The 24,516-nt window shown below is 35.2% G+C and overlaps 1 pseudogene; it reads left to right on the top strand.

Annotated features, from left to right (window-relative positions):
• LOC124358120 overlaps positions 1-23,899 on the top strand; it is a 28,807-nt pseudogene extending 4,908 nt beyond the window's left edge.
• The last annotated feature ends 617 nt before the right edge of the window (positions 23,900-24,516 follow it).

Genomic DNA, 24,516 nt, shown 5'->3' with positions numbered 1-24,516 from the left:
ACAAGGCGCGCGAGATGTTTCCCGGCACAGGGAACGGCAGCTACAAAGTTCACGAGAGAAAAAAAATTAATTCGCGTCCCAATTAGGTTATTAATCCGCCAAGAATTTAGTTCCAAGAACATCGGATGTAACTTATATTAGCCAATAACGAGTAACAAGGTTGAGAAAATATGTATTATATCAAATAAGACTAAATAACGGTACACACTGAAGATTAAGGTGAATTTAATTTAGACCCCTCCATGTGCATGGCCCACATGCCGTATACCCCGCAATAAGCTGATCTGCCCGGCTCGTGCCACGGTGTCTAGTTACTGGGCCGCTATTAGCTTATCACTGGCCGGCCCCTTTTGTGCGTTACCGAGGAAGTGGGCCGGGCAAGACATTTGTCCCCTCTAAGGCCCGCTCCGCTTTGTCGGCGTATAACGTATCAGGTATTAGATTACACAACTCACCGATACACCTGGTCTGGACCACCCTCATTGCTACTCGCGATGAATGGCTTATTACGTAAATGCACTTGTATTGCTGCATAAACAGAATTATTGTAATAATAATTTTGATTACGAAGACAATTAAACATTGTATGGTAATCGTAAGAAAGAAATTACTTTTTATGGTAGCGGTATATAAAATTTGCCATACATTATTCCATATAGATCCCTTTCAAACGTACAATTTCTACATTCACTCATTCTCATTAATTCGAATTGTCTCACTTCAACACCTGGTCAGTCTGCCAAGGTCATGGTCGCACTGAAAAATCTGTATGTATGTATGTATGTGTTAATTTACATTGTATGTTTCAAAGTAACCGTTGAAGTTTAAATTTAAAATGTTTAACTTATTTTATATTTAATGACCTATCATTTGAACATTTTTTTCATAAAAGTGGTGCAATATTATAAACCTTTTGTTTAATAACAAGCCTAAGCTTAAAAGGGCAAGTATTCTAAACAAAGTATTCACAAAGTACTCTACAAAGTATTCTAAACTTGGATATGATGAAGCCAACGACATGTTTATGTATTAAAGTAACACAGTGAAAAATTATGTTACATCTTTTTAATCGAGTTACAAAAAAATACACTTCTTATAAGTTTATAAACAAGATGAGGGTTTTTCAAAATTAACAATGAATTTTATAATACTTAAATTTTTAGATAGTGCCCAAAAGGACAGGACAATATTTTTATTAATTTTTTAACATAATTGTACAGCTACTATCCAGTCAAGACCCCATAAACAAAGACAGGTTTTAGACTAGAATAACACAGCATTGCCCATTACTATTATTAAGGTAGCAGTACGCCACACCACGTGTCGCTTAACAGGTTTTGCTAAATTTATAAATCACGACATTCTCGAGATGTCCTTCGGACAGAACATCAGACAGAAAAGAATTTTTACAGCCCTAGGCAGTTAGAAGAGAAAATCTGCAGCCTACCGAGTAATAGACATCAATAAAGCTCAGTCAAATCCAATGAACCTTCATGGAACTAATTGTGATCTGTGTAGAAATGAAGTTTCATGGAAAATGTAATTCTATGTATGGAATCGGTCTACGTATACATCCTGCGGATAGCTGTACATTGTGTATGTAAAAAATGTTCTTAGTTCAATTTATTTTTAACGCATCCAGCGGAAAGATATGACAGACAAATAGGAAGATAGTCATGCATAAGATGAATTTTACCAGAACCATTAGTAATAGCTAAGCAAAACAGTTTATAGCCCAATTCAATTTTGCCATATCTCTTAGTAATAGCTGAGCTGAGCAAAACAGTTTATAGCCCAATTCAATTTTACCATATCTCTTAGTAATAGCTAAGCAAAACAGTTTATAGCCCAATTCAATTTTACCATATCTCTTAGTAATAGCTAAAACAGTTTATAGCCCAATTCAATTTTACCATATCTCTTAGTAATAGCTGAGCAAAACAGTTTATAGCCCAATTCAATTTTACCATATCTCTTAGTAATAGCTAAGCAAAACAGTTTATAGCCCAATTCAATTTTACCATACCTCTTAGTGCTAAGCAAAACAGTTTATAGCCCAATTCAATTTTACCATACCTCTTAGTGCTAAGCAAAACAGTTTATAGTCCAAATTCAATCTTGAGATATCACCTTGGCAAGCTTTTGCTAACGCTCAGCCAAATCCCATAGAATAAAATGCACGATCATTGAACTTTACTTTGTATTTAGACAAATAAACGGATACAATGGAGTATAGATGAACCCAATAGACTGTAAGTATTAATGTAAGTATTAAGTATTAATGTACTTAGGTAAGTATTATCAACCAATCCACCAAACGTCATATTTCAATATGATTGAGTCCAGTCTTCATATAAATTTGTTTATTCAATGATTTTCTCGTTGACATACGGATTACCCAAAAAAACCAATGTAGAAATGTTAGTTAACGCTCAGCCAAATCCCATGGAATGACATCTAGATCTACCATTATGGAACTATAGCTCATGATGTACATCAATATAAAGTGGTTGTTTAGCAGAAATGAATGCTAAAGAGAAAATCTGGTATCAGTTATTATAATACAAAATTCTTATTTTTAGGTTGGGCTTTGGACCTCACTTGATGTAAATCTTACATTACACTTTAAAACAATGTACATATTGAGCTTTGCTTACGTTAAAATTTTTGCCGAACTTCTATTAAACCATCCTATATTGGATGTGAAATGTCACTGACTACCTTAAAAACTATTTCATAAGTCCAGTATTCATTTACTACGTTTAACATTCAAAACTTGAGCCAAGACAAGAATATTAAACCATCTAGAACAGGACCTACATTGTAAATGTTTCAAAACTTTAAACCAGCATAACGTTTTTAAGAGTGAACCCTTTGAGGTCGGATTTGCGGCATTGTAATCTACGAATAAAGACCTTTAATTTGATGTACAACTCGACCCATGCTCTCATTTAAGATTTCTTTCTGACTCCTTGCGGGCCATCCCCCTGACATGACAAAAATATGGTAGTTTACTTAAAAAATTACATTTATAGGTGCAGTAATGATGTGTAAATGAAGATATATTGTTTTATCTGTAATCGTTCGGGAATTATCAAGCCCTTGCGAGAGTTTTTTTTACACTCTGTATAAATAAATTACTATGCAAAATATCAGTTCGTTTTCGAATTATCGTGCGTAGAGACATACAGACATGACACTTACCCAGCCCCTCGAGTGATAGCTTTGCTTACGCTCAATCAATAAACTTATAACTATAAACAGCAGTTTGAATGAACAATACAAACATTGACAATTTGTGAGTGGGTTAAACAATGAGTTGGAAAGTGGTGTTGTGTGTAACAGTTCCAGTTGTGAGCACGTCTCTAGTGATATATGGCTCAGTGTTTAAGTTGTAAATATTGACCCTTGCCGCCTCACCCTTTGACAACAAGGGTGTCTGACATAAACACCGGTGGAGGGAGTGGGGCACTGGGCGACAATAAACAACTGTCCCAGTGTCATAAATCAAACTTTAGTTGCGGGCGTGACTCAGGCCAGACTGTAGGCTGGAGTCTCAACTCACCTCTTTCTCGAAGACAAGGGAAGCGTTGTTTGCATAGTGAAGAAATTAACCACGCGTCGCATTCCTTAGAACAGTATTGTAAATCATATTTCTCAAATGTATCACGTCTTTAGTGATGTTACTGTTATTCCAATCATAGTTGTTATAATCCCATTTTCGTAATTATTACAGTCTATCTTACTGAAACCGTCTTACTTTACGGATGAAAACTTCAAAATCTTCCAGTGTATAAGTTTATTTCCAGACGTTCACATAAAGTGATAAAATATATATTAAAAGATACATTAGGAGATATTTATTGTGAATATGTTATTTAGAATTAAGCACTTTATGGGTAGATAACTCATTTATCCTGACATTCTATGAGCAAATATTTTCGATCCTATCCTGTAAGTTATGTATATGTGTTTTCCACAGTCGTACTCGTACTGGCCCACAGTTTCACATATTTTTTATAATAAAAGTCAGTAACCTACTTCGTTTAAAGAACGAAATGATTTATTATGAAGGTGCCCTGTAATATTTTTCAAATGTACGTAAGTTTATGTCAGGTTTGTATTATTTAAGTGTACATGCTTAAGACAATCACAGGTTAAGAGACAAACTTATATTGCGCGTATCGGAACATTCTGGTTCCAGTGAACAATATTTCTGACGCTACGCCTGAGTTTGCGTTGTTACCTCGATCAAGAAAATATATACATTGGTCTCAGAAACCTACTTTGGTATAAAAAAAAAAAAAAAAAAAAAAAAAAAACTGTTTATTTCCAGCCCTTGTAATCTACTACCAATCTAAGATATTTCCATTGAGCATCTACTCCCAGTAAAAACGGGAAATACTTACTAAGTTCGAGCAACAGTTCAAAAATATTTTGTTTTAATAGATTTTGAGTTATGTGTCTTGTTTTTTTTTGGACTATACTCAAGGAAGACGCCCAGTTGTAAGTAGGCCTACCTTATGTGCAAGCATTCACAACTTTGTTCATTAACGTGGATTTTATATCATTGTTTTAATAGTATTTCCAAAAACAACTTTAGATAAAGTATTTCAAATGCATTTTTTGTTTTTAATTCGTCACTGGCGCAATCTTGTAATAAAAGTTATAGGGCAACTTTGTCTTTTTTTCTGCATTATACTACTGATCAAGGAGTGTGTACTTAAATTATTGAAATTAATTAAAAGAGAATGTCTAATGTAATCGACTGTTCTGTGTAAACATTGTTTATTATTTTCAATTTGTTTACATTTACAGTGAATATATTCCCTAAAGAATAACAAATATTTTAACGCCGTTTTTAATTACAGCGATTAGGTAAGTACTTATCTACCTTACTAAATGTCCTAAAACATTAAATGTTCAGAATTTGTTACCGAAGACTCCCTTTGAAGCAGTCGGCAAGAACTATGCTAGATGAAAGTTCTCTAGACTGTCCTTTTGGACTAATGTACCAATTACAGCTCTAAATTTTCTAATAACGGTTTACAGTTTGTAAAGAAAACACGTAGTGTCATTGTTAATGTAATTTTAACTGTAAATTTTTATTAAATATTAATAATTAGATCTAAAATGTTACAATCTAGCTTTTATTATAAATTTATAAACTGCTATAAATCACATCTTAGTTCACTTTTGACAGAAGTATGCTTCTCTGATCTGTGATATAGGTATATATTTTCTTCATCAGGAAACAAGGAAAACGCAAGTATGGAACAAAACATACAACGAAATTACAATTAAATTACAATGGTTATAAGTACAAACTTTTTGAAGTATTTTCTTACGCAATTGGCCATAAGGCAAACTCAACATTGGCGTCGTAAATATAATTCACTCGAACCATAAATATTCAATTTTCTTTAACGAACTTCAGCCTAAACAATAAAGAAATATTCAAAGCGTCAACATCTGTTTAGTGTCAGTTACATTTTGATAATGAAAAATAAATATTATTTATTTCAATTATATATATACAATAGCCACATATGCAATATCCTTATAGCTATTTTGACATGCTATAAAACTAAACAAAATACAATCAATTTCAGTACAAAGGAAAACAACTTTAAACAAGAATATTAGGCTAAATAAAAATTAATAAATTAAAATAATGCTCTGTACAAGTTCAGATATCTAACCAAACAAAAGAATGTTTTTTATAAGAATACAAAATTAAATGGTTTGTTTTATAATAACTCAACAAACTTTGTCAATTTGGGATTTAAAATCACCAACTATGTTATTAAACACATCTACCTCCTGCTTAAATAAATTTAAAAGGCTTTAAAAAATGAAAAATTATACTGTTGGACTCTGTTAAATGTGGGGACAAAAACTCTATTAAATTTATGGACGCAAGTTGCTTCTAGGAACAAACAACTGGATCTTATTTAAAAGAACGTAACTGTCTATTGAACCATGAATAATCTTGTAAATAAACGTAAGACCAGATTTGTTCCTTTTGGATGTAAGTGTATCAAATGAAAACCTTCTTTTAAGAATCGCCATTGAAAGGTCTCAGTCACAAGGAAAGTTAAATTGTTTGTAATATAAATATCGAAGGAATTTGTCTTGGCCTTGTTCAAGTGCTGTTTATTATCGTTATCTTTCCATATTCTGAAGTGTTCCGGGAAACTTTTCCGATCTTACTCTTGATACAAACCTTTCTTAGGCTTCAAAGAATATTTCAAAAAAATAATTAGCTAAATTGGTCCTTTCTAGATTAACGATTCAGCACGATTCACACATTCAGCAATTTATTTTTATATTTATAAGAAGATTAAATCATTTGTATAGCTCCATAAAAATGCGCACAAAGGTTTTATACATGTGTTTTTATTCCATCTCATTTATTGATTCATCAATGTTTAATGTGTTGACTAATGAATTTGGAAAAATTGTTGACTGATAGTACAATTCAAACTAAACGGTATTACATAAAATACTTTCGAAACCAATAAAGACCATTTAATATAAACCAGATGGAAAGTCTATGTATGAAACAAAAATCACAGAAAGGCTAATAATATATTTATGTCATGAGGAACAAGATTGAGTGAATAAGTTGAGGTACAACAAAACCAATAATCGTATCCTTTGTTGTCACATGAGGCAGTTCAGAGGCATATACCGCGCGTATTTAAGTCTATGCGAAGCTCATTATACAGTATCTGCATTGGGTTTTCATCCTAATAACATTAAAAATTGTTAAGTGTGTTAAGTGCTACCTTTTTTTTTGCTTTCAAGCGTGTAAACTATTTAACCGATTGTCCTGAAATTTTAGATGGACAGTCTTAAGGTTCCTGGTATGAATATATTATCTATTATTTCGAGAATCCTTCCGGGCTACGCCCCACTGATCTCTAAGGTAGAGAAAAATTTCATCTTGGCCTCTAAAGTAAAGAAATGTTAACGAATGAAAATGAATAATAATGAAAGAGCCTGGATAGTGTAGTCAACTGTTTTGTTTATACATATTATTATGACGGCACAACCATATATTTAATTATTTTAACCACTATTTTCTATTATCTGTTTTCATGTGTAGTGTGAAAGCATACAGTAATCTGGATAGTAACAACACTTCTTATTTCAATATTTTCTGTAACTTTCCATTGAGCACAGAGTAAGAAAATATCCAGATAATAAAATTAAAAGTTTTAGTAAAAATATACTTTTTACAGTACATTTTTAACAAATATCAAGTATTAGATATAAAAGAAAAAGTTATTATCTAACTTTTACTATAATTTTTAAGATTAATTTTAACCCACCTTACCTGTCTTTTAACAGAAGTAGGCTTATGAGATTTGTGTATGTATATAGATTTTCTTGATCGGGAAACAAAGCAAAATCAACTATGGAACAAAAAATACTAAGACCGAATTAATTGTAATGGCCATAAATATACACCTTTTGACAAAGTTTCTTGATCTGCGAAACCCGATCTTGCGTGCGAAACCGAGGGTAACTGCTAGCCATAAATATAATATTTTTTAATCCTGTTAGAATACGTTTCTTATTGCATTATTCATAGACTTATTATCAACCAGAAAAAAAGTGGTGATGCACAACATTACTAATCGATCTGTACAATACTAATGAAAAAACTCACAAAGACAAGACTCTACCGCAATGCGATACAATCTTAAACTATTAATTTTTGGACGAAATAAGAGCTATAAATAATAATAAGGATCAAAATCAAAGCATTTCCTTGTAGTAAGAAACATTCTAGTCAGAGTGCACTTATGATGCATCAATATCTGTCCAATGTTATAAATGTTATTGCAACTTACTTCCTATAAGAGAACGAGACTACCTCAACAGCATCGATTGCTTTTTATGCTCCCTGAATTATGACCGAAGCAAGCCAAGGGTTTACGACTGACCCAAATCAACTACTGACCCACTTACCGTGTTTCCGAACTTGCAACAAAAACGACTGTTCGGGAGATTTATTGAGGTATTGATGACGAAGGCCCCACTTCCAACCCCATCAAAACTCAGTTTTCAAAACATGTCTAACCCCGTTCTCCTGCCATAAATTGTTGGGGCTGGAGCTAGTTAGTAGAACTGTCCGGCTACAACAATAGCTTGCTTTCTGCAAAAGTGAATTCCTCCAACGCGTCATGTAAGGGACGGGTTCGTTCCGTTGTCGTTTTTATGTTGGTAAAAGTACAATACAGATATATTGCATCTGTGCCTTTTTTAAATCAAAACATATTAATGTATTGGTGTAAGACAGTCGGCTGTTTACTTTTTAAACGTATATATAATACCATCTAAATAGTGATATAATTTGTTTTCATTTTAAAATCATAAATATAACATCAGTGTTGAAATAAAATCAAAAAAACTTTTAAACATCTGGTAATAGGAATAATATAAATGAGGAACAAAATAATTCAGAATAATTCTATAATTAAGACTATAAAATAATTATATGCATTATGAAGGAAATGTTTAGGTATTAAACAAAAATAATAAGATTAAAATATTTTTAGAAGTGACAAAAAATAATTAAATTGGTAGATTTAAAAGTTAAATTATTTTTTTTATTTCAAAAAGGTTTTCTTTAGAAATTTGGTGATTTCTCCGAGATGACATACTATAGAAACCTATACAAGATTGAAAGGATGGTAGGATTTCGGAAATTTGCATTGTTGTTTTTAAACAAAATGTATAACGATTTTGGATTTTGAAATCTGTCCTGGAAACTTAGTGTTATACTTTTTGTAACAGACAACTATGTCAAATGTCCGAATCCTATTTTCTGTTCAAACCTTCCACTATCAATAACAAACTTTGAACAAAGAGTATACAAAATTGGTCCACGAAGAATACAGTAATATTTTCTGTTATCTTATGTAACATGAACTAGGTTCATTTTCTTTCACAAGACAATATCAGATATGCATGCAGCTGGAGTCACTGTTGCTTGTTTGACCGTGGTCCGTTGGCTTTGTTATGCAAAACACTCAAGTTAGTTTGGGACTGATTCTGAATACAGAACCAGAATCAGTTTACAAAGATACGTAAGGTATACGTAATTTGGCGCTTTCAATTTGGTGCAGGTTTAATGTTTACCAGTGTTTAATTGTGTTACAGAATTTGTATTCCGGTCTCTCAGAATACGTTGGGCAACTTGCTGAAAAATGTCTCACTTATCGTTACAGCTTTTATTTATAAGAAATGAGAAATTGAGAATCCACTGTACAAGTATTTCTGAAGCGTGTAACCGTCTCTGGTGAGCAATATAGATATAATTCTTCCTTTTGACACAGATTTTACTCGGACCTATAATTGTTACAATTTCCAACAAACTACCATTAGCTATAAGAGAACTACCAATTAATTAAGGATTTCAACTTGGCTTAAGACAAAAGCTTTTTACTCTGTTGACGCGTACATGAAGTGCAACATGTTTGATCTGTTACAAAATACATCTGGTTAATGTAACTAGATTAGGCATATAAATTAGTTTTTATGTCAAATGTTTTTTTATGACGAAGCTTATTGTAACTGAAAATGTTATTTAATGGCCAATAAAGATCTTGAATCTTGATCAGCAAATAGCTCTTTCCTGAAGTTCTCGGCAAGTTATAAGAGGTGCTTAAATAATTAAAGAAAATTAAGAAACTTGATTTTGGCTTTAACAATTTAAGGCTCTTCCTGGAATTGTTTGGAGAGTGTTTGTACATAGCGACTAATAAATTTCACTTTCATTACAAATACCGTAACTAGGATAAAACATTATATATATATATATATATATATATATATATATATATATATAGGGTGGAAAAAAAGTATGGAAACGCTTTTCCACTAATTTTGTAATGGCATCACTTATACAAATTAAATTTTGTACATCACCACTTGTATTAAAACCTAGTTATTGAGACCATTGGGGACATTTTTAAAACAATTTCAGGGGGGACGGCCCGTGAGGAATCGGACGAAAATTCTTAAATGTAAGCATAGGCCGAGTGTTGGTCTCAAATTAAAGGTCTAGTAAAGAAAACTCATTACCGCAAACCGCACTTAAAAAGGTTGCTGAACCCTATCCAGAGTAACGGCCGTTTGAATTTCATAAGTAACGTTTTGATTAATTAGTAATTTCTTCTTTCTCCGCAATTTTCATTCACAGTCTTCAAGTAAACTGTTCTGACTGAAAATGACACTTTATGGAACACAATTATCCAAAAGAATTTAAATTAAAAAATTATCTATGTATTACAAAAAATACCAGACCTTTTAAATGAGTGCTCAAACTGCTCTCCGAACACTTGTTGCAATGAGCTAGTCTATTATAAAAACCTACTGCGTCATATTTTGAAGCATCTCAGGTTGTAATTCTTCTTGGCTTCTTCAAATAAAGCGATTTATCAGCTCCTCAATGTTGGCTTGTTTTAGTTTTATACACATTATCTTTTAAGAATCCCCCCACAAAAAGAAATCTAGTGATTAAGATCCGGTGACCTAGCGGCCACTCAACGGTACCCCCTGCGACCAATCCAACGTTAGGAAACATCTTCATCGTAACCAGATTGCGCACTCCGCAAATAGTAATGGGGCGGTGCTGACCATCTTGCTGAAACCATACTGCATTAAAATTTGCCCCAAGAAGACAACCGCACTGCTGGCAAAATGTTAATTGTCAACATATTTCGCCTGTTAGAATTTCCATCTATCACAAACGGTCCTACAATGTATAGGGTTTTATTATTCCATTCCACATATTCACATTTCTGAGGCCCTTGTGGTGTTGGCCTTCTAATCATCCAGTGGGTGTATTATGGTCGGCCCAGTAACGGCATTATGCCAATTTAACTTGTCCTTTAAACAAAGAATGTAGCTTCATCTGAAACAAATATCGAACTTAAAAAAATATGAATTTCGTCACACTTTCTCATTATTAATTTCGCAAAAATTCAGAGTCCTTCTATCAAAATCATCCTCTGCATAGTTCTTGGGTTAGGGTTTACTTTAAACAGGGTGATACTTGTTTTTGTGTAAAACATTCAACACTGAGGTAATGGCCTCATATCAAGATCTTCTGCAGCCACTCTGGCCGAGTGCTGGGATTTATTCAACAAATGTTTGAGTACATCCAAAGATTTTTGTCATTTGTTGCCGATTTAGGCCTGCACCTCTTTCGCGATCTTGGACTGTTTCTAGTTTCTTCAAATCTTTTTATTGTCTTAAAACACAGTTGACTTACTACTTGGGGGGTCTATCAAAAAAAGTTCAAGAAACAAATGCGCTGTTTCTTCATAGGACGAACTAGATATCCATACGCGACTGCCACAACCCTAACCCGCCCCTCACCCCACACCCGCTCACCCCCCTGTACGCCCCCCTGCCCCCCCCCAACCCCCCACACCCGATGGACTCCAACACCTACCCGGCCCCGACCGGAACCTCCCCCACTCCCCCCCCCCCCCCCTCCAACACCCTTACCCCCCCCTCCACCACCTCCCCGACACGCGCTTTGCCATAACCACCCCGTAACCTACCGTCTGCCTCACAACCACGAGGCGCCCATAACATCAACTCGGACCCTCCGTAGTACGCCCCCGTAACCCACGCGCCATACCCCCCACCCCCTCCCAACCCCCCGCCTCCCCCAAAACCCCACCCATCCCCCCCGCCGCCCCCCTCGCATCCGCACCGCCCCGCCCCACCCCCCCCCCCCCGCTGGCCGCGACCCCCTACTCAGCATCACTCCCCCCCCCCCCCCCCCTAAAACCCCCACCCCGCCCCACACAACCGCCCCGGCCCCTCCCCTCACCCCCCATCAAACCCCCCCCCCCCCCCCCAACCCTCTCCCTCCCGCCTGCCGACCCCCACCCCCCCGCCCCCAAACCTCCCCCACACCACCCCCCCCCACCCCCACACCCCTATAACCGCCCCCCCCCCCCCCCCTCCCACCCCCCCCCCCGCCCCCCCCCCCAGCCCGCCCTTTCCACACCCACCCCCCCCCCCCACCCCCCCCTCTCCCGCCCCCACCACCCCCCCCCCCCCCCTCCCCCCCCCACCCCCCCCCACACCCGCCCCCCCCCACCCCCTCCCCCCCCCCCCACCCCCCCCCCCCCCCCCCCCCCCCCCGCTTACCACCCCCCACCCCCCGCCCCCCCCACCCCCCCCCCCCCCCCCCACCCCCCCCCCCCACCCCCCGCCCCTTTATATATTTTTTTAGCCCCCCTGTGCCCACCCCCCCCCACCCCCCCCCCACCCCCCCCCCCCCCCGCCCCCCCTTCACGCATCATAAGCAGCGTGTATTTCTCCTCAAAACTCACTAAGTGACATTGCATTTCTAAAACTAGTAGTAGAAATAAAATGTAAACACTTAAGTAAAAAAAATTTATAACTAACGCAGTACCTTCTAGTGAAGACTTTCACAACTGTTTTATCTTACTGGAAAATTATAACGTAGACTAAATACCTAAGTCAAGCTGATATTAAAAATACAAAACTGTGTAGTTTTTGCTGTGAACAGTACTCTGGGTTTTTTGTATCGCCTAAACCAGTTTAAGGTTTTTTGCCTGAGATAAAAGGGCTAGAGGGACTGAGACCTTGACCTCAAATGTTGATAAGATTACGGTGGATTATAGAAATACACCCTCAGATTCTTAGAAGACAAGACAGGAAAAACCCCTATTTCTACTAGCTTTATCCAACAAATGGTAGAGGGTAAAAAAAAATAATTTTTTTTGTAGGAAATTGTTTTCTCAAATTTACATAACCGACATTTAAAACATACTACTGAAAGTAAATTAGTTACTTCACAAGATAAAATTAACTATTTTTCTTTTGTCATAGAAATTCCCATTAACGGCTCGTACCTCTGATAGGGTCAACCTTTTTAAGTGCGGTTTGCGGTAATGAAAGTTTGTCTCTTTACTAAGACCTTTAATTAGATACCAAACTCGGCCTAAGCTTACATATTTCTAAGATTTTTCGTCCCGACTCCTCACGGGCCGCCGTCCCCCTGAAAGATAAAATGTTCCCCACTGGTCTCAAAAACTAGGTTCTTAATTTTCAATTTGGTGATGTACAAAATTTAATTTGTATATAGTAAGCCATACAAAATTAGTGAAAAGCGTTTCCATACAGTTTTTTTCCACCCTGTATAATATACAGAGTGTCCGACGAAGAGGTTTAAACGTTTGATTTTATATTATTTGGCCATTTCAGCGCCGAACATTTTCAAACTCTACACAATTGATAAAGTAGGTTTTAAAAATATTCTGTGAAAATTAATGCCCCCTAACAATTGTAGAAATGAAATGGTGACATACTAAAAATTTTACCATTTTGCTTTCTATAAAAATTCGATTCTTGAATTACTTCCTTTGATTACTGCGTTGCGGTTTTAATGAACAGTTGTTTAATAACGACATTGTTGAAAACAGCTGTTTGATTGAAGAATATTGCTTGTGCTATAAAAATATAACCTAACCTCCTCCATTACAGTTTTACTGATGTTGAAGTTCGAGAAATAGCTTTTAATGTTGAACAAAAAGTTAAGTGTTGTGAGTGTTGGATTGGTCGTGGAAGTGATTTTTTTAGATTGGCCATCCTGTTCCCCAGGTTTTACTGTGTGTGATTTCTTTCTATGGGGTTACTTAAAGGAACAAGTTTATACTCGTAACTTCAATAATGATGAGGAATTACAACAATCAATAGAAGAGGAACTTCTCTGGATACCGCAGAATTTCTTGTAAGAACTTACGATTTATTTCTTAAGCGCTGTTATCAGTGTGTCGCTCTGGATGGATTAGAGTTCGAATAATTTTGGATTGTAATTGTAAGTTTTTTTATATGCTATGTTCTAATTTTTTTATTGAAATGCTTTATTTCTCTAGAATATGACAATAAATTATTTTACAAAACCAAAAATACTGTTTTTAAAGTTTAGTTTTTTAAATAGCACCAATTTGTTTCAACAATTGCTAGAGAGCTGAAGTTTTCACATAATATTTTTAAAATCTATTTAATGAGTTGTTTGAAAAATGTTCGGTGCATAATAAATGGGCAATTAATATAAAATCAAACGTTTAAACCTTTTAGTTGGACACCACCTTTGTCCAGAGAGTTACGGGACACTCTGTATATATGAATACATACCAAACGTTTGTTTCTTTAAATGAGCTATTTTATGTTTTGACTAACCGCATAAAAAATGTTCAGTGATCAATGTTGTAATAAATATTTTGACTTTGACTAATTTCTCAACCCCTTTGCTCGAATGACGAGTTACGCACATGTGCGTCTGCGCGACAGTAATCGTAACGTCAGTAGTGTATTGATCAAGAATGTTAGTAGAACCTAAATTTCTTGTGTTAAACATGGGAAACATGAATATAAAACAAGGCGGAAAATTAATAGACGAGGACACAGTATTCTCAAGGGAACTAGATTTTTATTTATCCTTACGTCTATACGGAAAAAGAAGTCAAAGAAGAACACTAAAAATGTTGGGGTACAGAAAATATCTATAGGTACAGATAAAATGTAACAATTTAAGTGCGCACATTCGCATAGTATTTTGTTTACAAAGAAGGTGTAATCAACTTCAAAACATTTTGCGAGCACCAAAAATATAATAATTATTTATTAATAAATATTCTCAATAATTAATACAAACCATCGATTCAATTTACTAACAAACGGAGAAAAATCGTAGGAAATAGTGATGTTTAAACGAGATCAAAACAAAACTTGGTACCAGAACGAAGAAGTAGTTTCTTTGTCATTAACCCCGTTGTTTATCACTTCCACGGGTAACTCTGAATCAACCCTTGGTAACCCGGCACGATAAAGCGACAGGGGGTGGGCTTTGACACTGATGAATCCCTAGCTTACAACCAATACAAGTAAGCGGCTATCAATGTGTTTTATCACTTGCAAAGCCAAGCCCTGTATGGGAGAATGATAGCCCGCCATTTCCTCCTCTGAGGGCTCTTTATTTCTTTCCTTTGTAGAGGTAGACTTTATTGCAGCAAACACGTCCATTACTTGGTCTAAGGGCTTCAAATGAAATTGCCTTTTTGTGAATGAAATTAGTTCATAAAGTATGTGATAAAGGTTACTATTTACTTTATAACTATATTAAAACACATGTTTCTAGGACGGTTTTATATATATATATATATATATATATATATATATATATATATATGTGTGTGTGTGTGTGTGTGTGTGTGTGTGTGTGTGTGTGTGTGTGTGTGTGTGTGTAACACATTATTCTTCATATGATACTTTTTATTTATTATTTGTCATTATCAATGGCTGAGCGTTAGCAAAGTCTATCTCACGAAGGGACTGGAAAAATTTCACTTCTGCCTGTCTGTCTTTCCGTATTACTTAATACAAACTCAAGAACGAACTGGCCTACCGTTTTGAAATTTTGCATGAAGATTTATTTCTATATAGGTAACATCCAGTTCAAGGATGGTGCATGTGCCTTCATTGCATTTGAGTAAGCGTTATTGAAAATGTTTACATTAATCTTACGAGTAACCATGATGGCAACGGAATTTTAGAACAAATAAATTTGTAAACAAATTGAGTATAATCATGTGACATTGTAACATGTGCCATAATAACGCTTAATTATCAGAATGACATAAACAACTTCAGCGATGCCTATTGCATGACGCGTGGTGCAACGTACTCCCTACTTTGTAATAGATTAGTAAATAGTTAGATTTCTACAATTTGCTTGTTATGTCACGTATATTTACTCCTAGTTGTTTTAGGGTTTAAGATCTTTAAGGAATACAAAGAATAGAAGGAATATTGCAATTAGTATGAATCGCTATAGTGAAAGTAGCATACAATTTTAAGTAAATTTAAATGTATTTGAAACACACTCTCACGTGTCAGTATATACGCTACTGAGTGCATCTATATTACAACTGCAGGAAAAATGACAAATTATAAAAAAAAAATAAAAATTAATATATTTTAGAGTTTGATGAAATAAATGTATTTAGTTTTCATCTCCTCTGCAAAATTCCAATACCTCACCTTTCGAATTTTAGTAACGGATCTTCATTGGAGGGTGCGCCCCTCTCCCCCTCGCCCCGCAAGAACGTACCTTCCCCGCAAGTATGCTACGAACCATTCATTGCTCAAACTATTTGGCACCATGGTGTGAAAATAAATGTCACCAAGGTATAATTTTAGCACATTCAATCTGGAACCAAGGTTAAAATGGAAAGGTGGAGTTATAAACAACCTATACAAAAAAAACGATGTGAACTCGTAAGCAAAGCAGACCTACAGCTTTGGTTTTTCCTTTAGTCTATATGGTAATTTAAGACTAAGTCTTTCATTTATTCAAATAAAATTAAAAAATCTACAAAAAAGAGTTAACGAACATCGACAATCTTTACGGATCAATATTCAACGCCTCCGATACGTACGTTTTAGGCCTATGACTGAAGGGCTGAAGGAGGTTAAATCTGGCATCAACACATTCTACCTACAGGGAATCCACATAGTTAAACTTTATTTCACTATTCATTATTGCGGATGTCAGACATTAACACCCCACCCTGTCTCTTTTTCTCATATGAGTAATATACTATAGTACGATACATATTGTACGCCTGGCAGTATGGATAGTTACCGCACTATACTTCCCCCACCATGCGGCGTTGCCACATTGTCATATCAGCTGATTCTCAGTGTAAGGCAACGCCACGATATCTCGCTTCATTCCGGTTGTCTACATCCGATTTGTTTTTTGGTGTTCGATTATTTTGCATGTTATATTTTTTTCTCATGTTCTTTTCACGTATTGATTTAGGTCGTGAAAGTAAAGGATTCTGTAAGACAGATCAATCGATTGTTGAATTCAATCGATTATCCAATCACTCGTTATTCTTCCATTTTAACGCCACGACCCAGACTCACATTGATATAGTATTTTCTAAATTGAATAATTTTTTATTGGGGGAAACATCTTTAGTACACGTTTGTAATTACAAACTGCATTAAAACGCGTTAGATATTAATGGAATTAATCACGAACAAGTCGGATGTCGTTGAACATTCGTGAACAAGTTAATGTTTCCTTTATTTCCATGTTCGCCGAAAATATTTGAGTGTTCGGTACTTGGGCCACTCGACGCTGTTCTCAAGGAGAGCGCCACTGACAATGGCCGGATTTCTCTCAACCACTTGTGTTGTCGCTCCACTTCCTTTGTCTTGGCTTCTCGCTGTCTTCACTCCGTCTTGTTCAACTTTCTTTATACCGCTGAGCTCTGTAATGTTGATAACGAATTATTACATTTACAACAAAACGTAATTCTTTACAGCAATAACGGGTTGTGAAATATTCCGTTTGGAAAAATGTGCAATGCTGTGATATACAAATGAAAATTGGTATTTTTTACAGTCACTTTCATTTGCCTTAACCATTTTTTAGGTACTATTATTTTTAAACAAAGCCACATATGGACAGACATTCACGAAGTGATAGGACACTCCTTATTGGATGCTCTAGTGAATCTTTTTGTTTCTTTTGTGTCTACCACTATTTCCTGAAGTTGTGCCAACCTCTTGCAAAAACCCTGCATATTGTACCTCTATTTTTGGCCACAGAATGATTTGGTCGTTCATATAATATAATTATAAACTATACGTCACCTGTTGAAAATGAGAGTATAAGAAATGTACGGTTCCAAATAATAGCATCAATAAGTACTATTTCTGGTTTTTATTTAATATTTGATGAATGATACGAGTAATATAAAACACAACTGAAATATTTCAACTTTTCTCCTTTTACTTCTTCTCTTGCACGCTATAACAATTTTACAACGTGAGCGCAAATTCGTGTTTGTCTTAGAAACAAAACATGTGTTTGATGAAATGTCAATCACGTGTTATCAATAACAATCTCAGCTCTTCTTATTCTATAGTATAGGAGCTAGCAACGTTTTCGAGAGAGAATTTCAGGTCAGCTGAAATTTCGATATGCTGTCTTTCTTGCTCTTTCGGTTGGAGTCCGGGCTATCTGGCTGGCGGTAGTGGTTGCGTTTATTAATGCGCATCTTACCTGCACAGGTAAAAATCCTGGAGCGCTTCGGCAAATGGACAACATGGCGTCAGTCTAAAGTCACATGTTTGTGTTGTGTTTGTGTTATTTGTGATGTTTATTTATTAATTTTTGAAGTGCTTTTTTTTAATTACAGAAACACATTTCATTTTACCACTGGCGATTGTAGCGAAATTAATAAATAAACATCACAAATAACACAAACACAACACAAACATGTGACTTTAGACTGACGCCATGTTGTCCTTTTGCCGAAGCGCTCCAGGATTTTTACCTGTGCAAGTAAGATGCGCATTAATAAACGCAACCACTACCGCCAGCCAGATAGCCCCGGACTCCAACCAAAAGAGCAAGAAAGACAGCATATCAAAATTTCAGCTGACCTGAAATTCTTGTTTTAGAAACGTTGCTAGCTCCCGTACTACTTCGTATGGCATCCAATGTTATTTGCATGTAAGATTGTTATACTGACTGCCGTAACCCACTATTTCAATTGAAATTTATAGTTTTATATACGTATTTTTAATGAAGAATAAAGCGAATCATACAAAGAGCTGTTGAAATCGGTTTAACATTTCCCCCACATTTTATATCGCATAATGCCAAATACTGGCCCAATCGGTGTTTTTTAGATGTAAAATTAAAGATAATTCTTCAATGTACTATATATATATGTCTTCTCTCGGTAACCAAAATTTCCCCACAGCATTCATTTTATTGCTCGATCTGCCATTACACAGCCAAGAAGGAGGTCTTGATTTGCTTATGTTTTATCCTAGTTACGGTATTTGTAATGTAAGTTACAATGAAAGTAAAGTTTGTCCGTCGCAATGTACAAACACTCTCCAAAACAATTCTAGGAAGAGTCTCAAATTGTTAAAGCCAAAATCAAGTTCCTCAATTTTCTTTAATTATTTAAGCAGCTCTAATAACTTTCCGAGAACTTTAGGAAAGAGCTATTTTCTGATCAAGATTCAAGATCTTTATTGGCCATTAAATAACATTTTCAGTTACAATAAGCTTCGTCATGACAAAACATTTGACATAAAAACTAATTTATATGCCTAATCTAGTTACATTAACCAGATGTATTTTGTAACAGATCAAACATGTTGCACTTCATGTACTCGTCAACAGAGTAAAAAGCTTTTGTCTTAAGCCAAGTTGAAATCCTTAATTTAAACTTATTAATTGGTAGTTCTCTTATAGCTAATGGTAGTTTGTTGGAAATTGTAACAATTATAGGTCCGAGTAAAATCTGTGTCAAAAGGAAGAATTATACCTATATTGCTCACCAGAGACGGTTACACGCTTCAGAAATACTTGTATAGTGGATTCTCAATTTCTCATTTCTTATAAATAAAAGCTGTAACGATAAGTGAGACATTTTTCAGCAAGTTGCCCAACGTTTTCTGAGAGACCGGAATACAAATTCTGTAACACAATTAAAAACTGGTAAACATTAAACCTGCACCAAATTGAAAGCGCCAAATTACGTATACCTTACGTATCTTTGTAAACTGATTCTGGCTCTGTATTCAGAATCAGTCCCAAACTAACTTGAGTGTTTTGCATAACAAAGCCAACGGACCACGGTCAAACAAGCAACAGTGACTCCAGCTGCATGCATATCTGATATTGTCTTGTGAAAGAAAATGAACCTAGTTCATGTTACATAAGATAACAGAAAATATTACTGTCTTCTTCGTGGACCAATTTTGTATACTCTTTGTTTAAAGTTTGTTATTGACAGTGGAAGGTTTGAACAGAAAATAGGATTCGGACATTTGACATAGTTGTCTGTTACAAAAAGTATAACACTAAGTTTCCAGGATAGATTTCAACCATCTAAAACCGTTATACATTTTGTAAAATACAACAATAGCAAATTTCCGACATCCTACTATCCTTACAATCTTGTATAGTTTTCTATAGTATGTCATCTCGTAGAAATCATCAAATTTCCAAAGAAAACGTTTTTGAAATAAAAAAATAATTTAACTTTTAAATCTACCAATTTAATTATTTTTTGTCACTTATTATTTTTGTTTAATACCTAAACATTTCCTTCATAATGCATATAATTATTTTATAGTCTTAATTATAGAATTATTCTGAATTATTTTGTTCCTCATTTATATTATTTCTATTACCAGATGTTTAAAAGATGTTTTGAGTTTATTTCAACACTGATGTTATATTTATGATTTTAAAATGAAAACAAATTATATCACTATTTAGATGGTATTTCAAAGATTATAAAATCTTTTTCAAACTATTTTCTATGTATAACGAGTATCAAAAGGTAAGTACCTATAACAAGTGTACATACTGACAGTTATTACATGCCCCATAAGACAACTTTAATTCATAATCTAGTTGCAAACATCGGCTAATCAAGATATACGAGCTTAAAACCATCTCTGTATATAAAAGGCAAAATCATCACTCTCTTATCAGAATTCTCCAACTTCCCGATATATCGAAGTTTGGAATTTGGCAAACGTATGCCTCGTGACTTAAATGGAAAACTAAAGCATTTTCATAAAGATCAACTTTCTAGAAGATTGTAATTAGGTTGCAACTCATAGTTGCATATTTTATTTTTCATTTATGCCCTAGACACTTACGTGTGTTACGATTTTAACAGAAAATAAAAGATTTGTGATGATCGATCATACACTCATAGGGGTTAAAATGGTACTTAAACCTCTAGAAGAACTATACTTTTGTTTTGCAACTTCCCAATGTCCTACTACGATGAAATTTGATTCTTATTTTTTTTTATTTGAGAGCATGCCTGTCAACAGAGCAAGAAAAGATTTTTCGTGCGGATCAATCACCCATAGTGGCCGAGATAGGGTTACAACCCCTAGAAGAACTACATTTTTGTTTTTTTTTTTCTTTCCTGATGTCCCACAAGGATGAAATTTGACATACACGTGCTTTTTGCTGTCAACAGACTAATAAAATCATTTTCTTTAACATCAACCACTCACAAGAGCATAAAAGTGTTGTAATCCTAAAGAACCTTATTTTGTTTTTCCTATTTTTTTGTACTTCCCAGTGTCCTAGAAAGGTGGAATTTGACATAGATGTGTCTTACGCTCGTAACAGTCCGGAAAGTACTTTAGACCGGAAGTAGTAGAAGTAATCTCTTTTTTTCCAAAGAAGACTTTCGCGTGTATATGGGGTTTTCTTGTTCTTTTTTTCGAAGCAACACACATTACCAAAAATACCTTAGACCAGAAGTAGACCTCTCAGACCAACGCATGTATATATTTTCTTGATCGTGGTAGCAAGGTAAATTCTACTGTGGCGAGCAAAATTTAATTGATTCGAACAAGAAATACTTCTTAACGCGCTATTTATGAAACAACACAAATGATACTATGACACCGGATATCACTTAGACGGGAAGTAGATTAAAATGGCCAAAAGTAGACGCTTTTTAATTGAACAATATTTTTCAGACCTATGTATCTTTAAATATTTTTTTATAGGCACATGAAATACTTCAGACCAGATCTACAATGACTAAATGAACACATTTTTGGTTCATTAAAAAGTAGATTTTTTAGCCCCACGTTTGTTTTGAACCCTTTACCAATGGATTGTTAAATAATATGTACCTTAAACATATCAACTTGCAATTCAAAATTATACTACATCGTAAGTGCTTTCACTAAGATTTCTACAGATTATTCCTGATATACTCTGATCTAAAATAGTTCAAGTGTTACTGAACGTTTTGGAGCTCAATTCTCAAATTTTATGAGACGTTACAGAGAAATTTGTATATTTTATTGGTATTTATAAAACTATGTTACCCTCCGACGTCAGGACCCCAAAACATTGCTCTTTAGCCTTAAATTTCAGTCCATTGAAAAAGGATATCTCTATTACGTACATGTTATTCAATAGGAAATCGCGTGCAAAGTTGCGGGTAACTGCTAGTCAGTAATAAAAACAAAAGAAATTTGTTTTGAATAGAAATAAAAATACTGTTGAAACAAAGAAGAAAACTATAAACATTGTCCGGTAAACTTGTCAGTGTTTTATTTATTTCTATTCTTAATCTTTTGTTTTATATTGAATTGACAGTTCAAGTTTTATATTTTGAAAATCAATATTGACAGTGTCAACAATATGAGGAATATCGTGCACGCGTTGTGGCGTTGTAGAGATATGCTAATGCATTTTATTAATCAGTATTGCTAATATTATTATAATAATTGAGTATGCTAAAGTAGACTACGATTTCACCGATTTGAATTAATGAAACTATATTGACCTTATGTTATAATAAATGTAAGTACTACCTAATGACCATGATTTTATTACAAAACATTGATGTTATTCCAACGGTACATTATCATAATGCACGCTTTTCGTACTATTAAATCTCTTAATACAAAAGTAATTTATTAATATAATATGTACTCATGCTATCCCAATAATCTAACACAGACAGAATTTTATCTTATGGTAACACGAATGTATAGAAAAACTATCATGGTTTTGCGTAATGCAACAAATAGGACAAAACTGATATTATTGCCACTGCCAGTAGAACTCTGGATTATGGAACCTTCTTAGATGGTTTCATAATCAAGCGTACTTCCTACACTGGGTTTGGCAAAATTCGATGTGCCACATAAATCTGGTCAACTCTATGGATGTCTAGAAACGGTTCAAAGGTGACCGGAAATATTGTGGTAAAAGGGTTGATCGAAAGGTCTACTTTACTTCGGAGGTTGACTGTGGGAAGGTTGACTGTGGGAAGGTTGACTGTGGGAGTGGGTGGGAATCCCTAATTTTAAAGAGAATATTGGCTCTCACAGGCTCCCTTGATCGTTTTGACTGGAGGAAGCTGGACAGAGCTAGCCTTCTCCACCCTTCATCCAAGGTACGATGATTGAGATAGTCCCCATTATTCCTCCTCAAGTGACCTCGACATGGATCCCAATCCCTAACCCCAACCTTCACTCAGCATAAATACGTGGTATTTCAGAAGAGGAACACGGGTCCTTTTAGGATTAATTTAAATTAGAGGTTTCTCATCTCTTTTTGTCCAAAGAAGACTTTCACGTATATATATATGCTTTTTTTGTATTTGTTTTTTCGAAGTAAGGCAAATTCTACTGAGGCGTGCGAATTTAATTGATTCGAACAATAAATACTTCTTCAAGCGCTAAATATGTAACAAGGCAATTGATACTATGGCACTGGATATCACTTAGACGGCATGTAGATCTCTAACCCTAACCTCATTCATCATAAATACATGGTATTTCTGAAGCAGCGCATGGGTCCTTTCAGGACTAATTTCAATTAAAGGTTTCTCATCTCTTTTTGTCCAAAGAAGACTTTCGCGCGTATGTTTTTTGTTTTTTTTTTCTTTTTTGAAGCAACACTATTACATTATCAAAAATACCTTTGAGCAGAAGTAGACCTCTCAGACTAATGCATAATATCGTTATTAGGTGGCTAATTTCAATTAGAGGTTTTTCATCGTCCTAAGGGGACAGCAGTTAATAAATTTGGAAAATTTTAGCAGACTGTAAATTTAACAGAACAACTCCATTACTGGGTTAGATCGCCATTCAAGAATCAGTCAGGTCAATCAGAGAGAGTAAAAATAGACGCATGCCTGAGCAGAGCCAACTGCCCGGATGCCTTTGTGCATAGCTGCGGGCTTCATTCTTCTCCCCACTGGAGACCCGCTGGGAGCCAGCCAACTGCGAGTGTCGCTAGCGGTGAAGTATGGGGCTGTTGACAACCTGAGGGGAGGGCCTCACTCTCGGGTCTCCAGTCCGTCTAATTGGAGAGTGATTTATATCGCTTTTCAGGAAAAATATATGTAGTCTAATTTATTATTTGGCTAAAATTTGTCTAAAGGGGCCAATCAAATCTTTTTATTTATAGTCAAAAATTAGCACTACTCCACTGTGAGCCCGTCACTTTAAAATGGTATTGAAATTACTGTGTATGTCCCAACAAATTTATTTAAAAAAAAGTGTTATTCCACACTCTTTTTATATATCTACGTGTCAAAAGAAATCGAAAACTATTCTTATAAAAAATAGTGAAAAGACCATTCGAAATATCGGAACTTATTATTGATTAAGTGGTTGATACCCCTCTTAACCACAAGTCTCACACTATAAGCTTATTGATTCAAAACTAATTAAAAACCGAATCTAACTGATAGTCGAATTTCGTTAAATGCTTTGATTGTTGGCAAATTAACGCAGAGATCTGAAGAAATACTACCTATTTATTGAAATAACCAAACCCTGACTTAACTTTGTGTAACGTGTCTATAGTAGGGTTATCTTCTATAAACCAATTACAACTATTTTTGTTTTAGT

The sequence above is a fragment of the Homalodisca vitripennis genome, chromosome 3 (assembly GCF_021130785.1).
Source record: "Homalodisca vitripennis isolate AUS2020 chromosome 3, UT_GWSS_2.1, whole genome shotgun sequence".
In the NCBI taxonomy this organism is placed as follows: domain Eukaryota; kingdom Metazoa; phylum Arthropoda; class Insecta; order Hemiptera; family Cicadellidae; genus Homalodisca; species Homalodisca vitripennis.
This window is presented reverse-complemented; position numbering and strand designations above follow the sequence as displayed.